Source organism: Sciurus vulgaris (genome assembly GCF_902686455.1).
Source record: "Sciurus vulgaris genome assembly, chromosome: 15".
NCBI classification, from domain to species: domain Eukaryota; kingdom Metazoa; phylum Chordata; class Mammalia; order Rodentia; family Sciuridae; genus Sciurus; species Sciurus vulgaris.
Genome location: NC_136476.1, coordinates 88,481,467 through 88,487,685, shown reverse-complemented (window position 1 = coordinate 88,487,685; position 6,219 = coordinate 88,481,467).

The window sequence follows — 6,219 nt, the reverse complement described above, 5'->3', positions numbered from 1 at the left end:
CGGCCGCGAGCGGGCCCGGCCCGGGGGGCGCGCGGGGCGGGGCTCGGCGCCCGCCCGCCCCAACCCAGAGGCGACGCGGGACCCCCTGCGGCCTCCCCCGCGCAGGCCCGCGCCGCCCTTCCGCCCGCACGCAGGGAACTTGTGCCCGTGGGCGAATTTCCAGGTGCCCCAGGGAGGCGTGGAAAAGGCGGGAGCGCAGCCAGCACCCGTGGCCCCGCCCCGCACTCAGGGACCGCGGGAGCAGCCCTCGAACCCCGGCCGCGCACGGGCAGCCGGCGCGCACTTGCCGGCGGCCCGTGTTTGTAAACAAACCGCGCGCCTAATTAGCCTGGCGGGGGCGCGCAGGCGGGCCTGCGGGGGAGGAGCCCCGCTCGGCCGCGCCCTCGCCTCCACCCGGCGCGCTGCGCGGGTGAAGTCCCGGCGGGGGGGCGGGGGGCGGGGGCCCCAGAGTTCACTGGCGGAGGAAAGGGCGCCAAGTCCTCACGGCTGGTGAGCAGCCGGGGAGGTTCCAGCTCTGTGCGGAGATCCTCTCTTTCCCGAGGCTCAGTTTCCCCGTCTGTCCAGCGAGAGAAGTCTCAGCCTGAGATTCCAGGACAGGGCCACCAAGGTGAAAACCAGGACCGCTAGCCCCCTCTCGGTGTTTTGAAAGGCTCAGCTCACGGACGTGTTTCGAAACTTGTTCTAGGTGAAGATTACTCGCGAATACATGTAAGTCAGTTTTTCTCCAGCTGTAACTTAGGGTACACGTTGCATATGTCAGACCCCAATAAAAACGTCAAAAACAAAAGTTTTCCCTCGGGGCTCTCTGAACCTGCCGCCTGCAAGGTTCTCATTTCCTGGTGTGGGCTGAACCGAGCCCATGCCCCTCGGGTCACTGCGTTTGGTTCAGGTTGAGCGGGAGCTTGGCCGCGGATAGACGTCTTCACAATACTGACACACGCCAGCGTGCTGAGCCGTGCGCTTCCGCGCATCCAAAAGCAGGCAAGGCAGGCGTGATCAGAAAACAGGCTCAAGCTGATGAGGGGACTTCCCTCGGTCACAGAGCCAATCTGCAGGAGACCTGAGATCCGAAAGCCCCCAGGCCTTGGAAACCATTCCGCAGAGAAAACTCCCAGCCCTTTCTCACTATGCTCGGAGCTCTGGAGCTTCTCAGAAGGGGTGGGAGACAGGGTTTCCACTGTCGGTGGGGGTGGGTTCCACTGGAGGGGAGCTTTGCCTTTTTAGTTTGCAGAGGACATCCTGAGAGCAGGAAGGTCAGGAAAGAGGAATGCTAAGCAAGTCACTCAGAACCATCATCCCCGGTACCCCAGCCTTGATGTAATGCCTTGCAGAAGTACAGGCCTCTGTCCCAACCTGCTTGGCGGCTACCCCACTTCCTGCTGTACAAGTCTCATCCTTTGGGACACTCAGAGCTCTCTGGACACCAGGAAAGGCCACCATACACTTTAAGAGACTCTAGTGCCATTCCCCCAAGGCCAAAAACAAATACCTCCTGCACCTGGTTTTGCCCTCAGAGGGCTTGGGTAAAGGCACAGGCCACTCTGACCGCCAGGCTGCCAAGGCTGTTGTCCAAACACCAACAACCCAGAAGCCATCCTGGGCCTCCCACTGACTGGAGACTCCAGCAGTAGGTCAGGACCCTTGTCCCCCTGAGGTCTGGCTCTCCTGTCCCATAGCACCCACTTACATATGACCTGGTTGGCTCAGGTCCTTTCCTGAGGCCAGCAGTCCCCGGAAGGCCACATCTGCAAGGGGATGGGACAGAAATTCATCTGAGCGTTTCAGCCCCGTGCTGATACCTGGGCTGGTGTGGTGGCCTCTCTGCAGCCATGACCTTCCTTCCTTCCCAGACTCCGGTCCTCGGAGTCTCACCACCACAGGCTTCTTTAAGTCAGGCCTCCAGGCCACGTTAAAGGGACAAAGCCACTTAAGTTCCACAGCCTGGTTTCTTCCTCTGTCCCAGGGCAGCTCTGGGAAGGGATGGGGCCATGCATCCAGGCAGGGCTTGTGAGCATGAACAGGGCTTTGCCTTCCCCACTTCAGAGAGCCCCAGAGCCTTCACTCCAGGCACACGCCCTGCCTCCCCTCCAGCATGACAGCTCCCTGCGGGCAGAGCCTCTTGTGGTTGCTCAGTAGTTGTTAAATGAACAGCCTTCTCTTCTGCAACCCTCCCTTGCCTCGGGCCTCCATCGGTAGACTTCACTGTGGCTGGACCTCCACCAGCTAAGAAACCACCCTTTTGTCCTGCATAAGACCATCTTGAAGGCCCCAGATCCATGCTGTGGCCAGCACAGGGCCAGGCCCTCACCTGCCTCCTCCAGCTTCACATGCAGTGCCCCTGGAGACACACAGCAGTAACGTTATAGTTTATACATCAGTTTCTTGAAAGTTCAGTTATAATGAGTCTTGTCCCAGGAAACTCATCAGCTCTCAGTACAACTTAAAAATGATAATAATGATAACAGAAATAAGTTTTCTCCACCAAGCAAAGCCTGGGCTACAGAGAACTCTGGAGGGCACAGGAGCAGAGGTTTCTACTTACATAATTACAGACTCCTGCTGTGTGCCAGGCACTGTCAGTTTGCTGAATCCCTGAGCAGTCCTCCAAGGTAGGGGTTGTTACACCCACTGCCTGGTGAGGATGGAGGTGGCCTTGTGAACCTGGGCTCCCATTTCTCCTGGGGAAGACGCGCCACGTGGGGAAGGCAGTGCTGTCAACGTCCGCGCGTCCCGTAACTGGCTCTCTGAGAAGAGGGCAGGTGTGGAGGTGGCTGGGGCACAGTGCTTGCCTAGCACGCATGCATGAGGCCCTGGGTTCCAGCCTCAGCAAGGGCAAAACGAAACAGAGCAGGGAGGGAGTCATGGTGGGGACGGAGCTCCATGAGCTGTCTCGCCCCCAGTGCGCTCTGTTGGTGCAGAAGCAATAGTGAAGTCACTAAAAGCCCGAGTGGGAAGGTCTCTGGCTCAGCCTGGGGCTCGGGTGAACACAGAGTGAGCCATGCCACCGCTGTGAAAAGCTCATCGCCCGAAGCCAGGCGTCTTGGTGCCCAACCTGTGGGACCAGAACAGTAAGGCCCTGCCTCTCAGGACCTCTGTGAGGCCAGAGGAGTTGGGGGCCCTCAGGCACATGCTGATGCTGGGGGAGCTCAAAGGGAGAGCACTTGCGGCACATGCAAGACCCGGGTCCAAACCCAGCCGGAGTGCACCCACCCCAACTTCATGCAAAAATCAACTCAAAATGGATCGAAGACCTAAAGATAAGAAAACAGAGGGGTAAACCTATAAGACCGTAGTTTTAGTGGTGAATTCTTAAATAGTAAGGAGAAAGGGGGAAACATGGCACATTCAGCTACATCAGAGGGCAGTAATGAAAAACCAGGACAGGAAGGTAGGCCAGCGCAGATCGCTGGCCAGGCATGCCTGGGGCCCGGGCTCAACCCAGCACAGAAAAGTGAAGAAGTGAATGAATAAAGATTTAGTATCCAGAACATGTGAAAACCTCACACAACTCAGTGGCAGGCGACACGAGCAAGCTGATTCAAGGACAGGCTGGACTTGGGTAGACACTTCTAGAAAGATGGCAGGCAATTGGCCCACAAGCCCAGAGAAGTTCTGTGCTGTCGGGCACCAGGGCAGAGGGAGCCACACGGGGCACCACTGCACCTGAGCAGGGTGGTCGTAACTTTTTAAAAAATGTTTATTCCAGATGTTGATAGGCCTTTATTTCATTTATTTGTTTTTATGTGGTGCTGAGAATTGAACTCAGTGCCTCACACATGCTAGGCAAGCGCTCCACCACTGAGCCACGACCCCAGTCCCAGGTGGCCGTAACTTTAAGGAAAGGGAAAGAGCCCGTGTTGGCAGGTTAGGGAAGATTAGAGATCCTGTGGGCCACTAGCAGGAGTGTGGACTGAGGGTGGCAAAGTAGTGCAAGGGGCAGCTCTCCGGAGTCCACCAGGGAGGTGCCATGAGGTGGACCCAGCAGCCCACTCCAGGAGACACTCAGAACCGAGGCAGGTCTTCAAATGCTGGCATATCAATGTGCGTGGCAGCCAGGCGTGGTGCCCACACCTGTGATCCCAGAGACTGGGGAGGCTGAAGCAGAAGGGGCACAAGTTCAAGGGCAGCCTCAGCAACTTAGTGAGACCCTGTCTCAAAATAAAAAGGGCTGGGGACGTGACTCAGGGTTTAGTGCCCTGAGCTCAATTCCCAGAACCACAAAGAACAAAGGACCTAGACCAAGAAGATGTGATGAGTCAGGGAATCAGAGCCAGGGGCTTCTGCAACCGAGTACCCAAGCCACCTGGGCCAGGTGGACTGCAGGCTGACCCTGCAGTGGGGTGGGTCTGGTCTGAATGTACCCAGAGGCCCATGTGTTAAAGGCTTTGTGGCTTGGTGTTGTTGGGCGGTGGTGGAACCTTCACCACCTGGGGCGTGGTGGGCAGGAGTTAGGTTGGGGGGTCATTGGGACATGCCTTGAAGGGATGCTGGGATCCCAGCCCCTGCTCTTCCCTCTTCTGCTTCCCAGCCTCTGTGAGGCAAGCAACTTGCTCCACCATCTGCTCCTTGTCATGATGTTCTGCCTTGTCATGGGCCCCAAAGCCCAAAAACTATGGAGCCAATCAATCATGGACTGAAATTCCAACACCATGAGCCAAAATAGACCTTTTCTGTTTATAAGCCAATGATCTGAGGTATTTCGTTGCAGTAATGGAAAACTGACTAATACAACCCCAAATACTCATGGTCCCCCATCTCGGTCATTGAACCCCTGATCTATCTGCACTGGGCATGAGACATCCCCAGAGGACAATCAGATTTCTCAGCCTCCCTTGCAACTGGAAGTGTCCAGGAGGGTGGGAGGAGGCACAGTGCCTTCTGGGGAGGGTCTTTCATTCTCTCCTCCCTGTGCTGCTGGGTGGGCCAGAGGGCCACCTTCTTGGAACAATGCTCATCACCTGGACAGGAGGGCCCCACTGGCCAGCTCCTTTCTCTGGGACTTGTTTCCACGGGTGAGATGAAGATCTGTTTTGTTTGTGGCATTTTACTTTGGCTTTCTACTAACGCTGACATTAACCCCAACTGGTCTAACATGGGGGTAGGGAGGAGATGAGAGTTTAACATTCTAAGTCCTCCATTCACTCAGGAAAGTGGGAGAGTCATTTTCTTCTTCAAGGAAGTACACTTATGAAGTTTTAAGGGAACTGCGAATATAGTAGCAACAGAATGAGTGACTCTGAAGTAATTAAAGGACACAGAAAATGACCGGCTCTTGCTGTTTTTTGCTGCTCACCCTCCCTGGGGCTTAGGGAGCAGGACCTGGCCCCTCCCGCTGCGGCCCCTCCCGCTGCGGCCCCTCCCGCTGCGGCTCCCGAGCACAGCTGCACCCCCGCAGGACCCGCCCACTGCCCGAGTGCACCGCCGGCTCTGCGCTGAGCGTACCTCCCCCTTCCCAGGCTTGGCACAGGTGACCAGCACCAAGGTTCCGAGGCAACAGGGCATGGCTTTCCAACTGAAAGGCGCGAGGGCCAGGCCGGACCCAGGAGCGAATGAAGGCCACGGGTGCTGTGAAGGCATGATTCTTTCCCTGGGATAACTGCCAATTTTAGGAGACTTCAAAGCACTTGCTTAAGCAGTTATCAGAACTTTTCTCAGGTGGGAAAAGACATCATGGCTCACGTTGTTTTATACCCCCTCAGCGTGTCTCTGTTTTGGGGATGGAGGGAATGACGATGAATTGAAGAGTCCCTGGGATAGGAGGATGAGACTGTGTGTGTGGTGAGAGAGGGGTGCCCCTGTGCAGATATGTCGGAGAGAGGCGAAGGGGTGAGGCCTCACGTCCAGCTCCCCTTCCCAGGGCCTCCATTCCACCCACCTTGCAGGCAGGACCAGAGCACCAGGCCCTGGCCAGCTGGATGTGTGCATTCAACATGGTGGGAGGTCACCGTCCCACCCTTACACGGGGCAGTGGAGCTGGGAGGAGAGTTGTGGCAGACAGTGTCAGGGCTGGGACTGACCACAGGCTGGCACCAACACCTGTGGCTTTGCCATTAGGTTCCTCTGCTTTGGACCCACAGATCAGAGATTCAGAGACGGAACAGATCAGAGTGCAGACCGTGGTGACCCCAGAACTTTACAGGGCTGGGGCAACACAGCAGAAGGGGCTGAAGCCCTGCTGGTCTTCCTGGGCACCTGGCCCCCTCAGTCCCCACCTGCGCC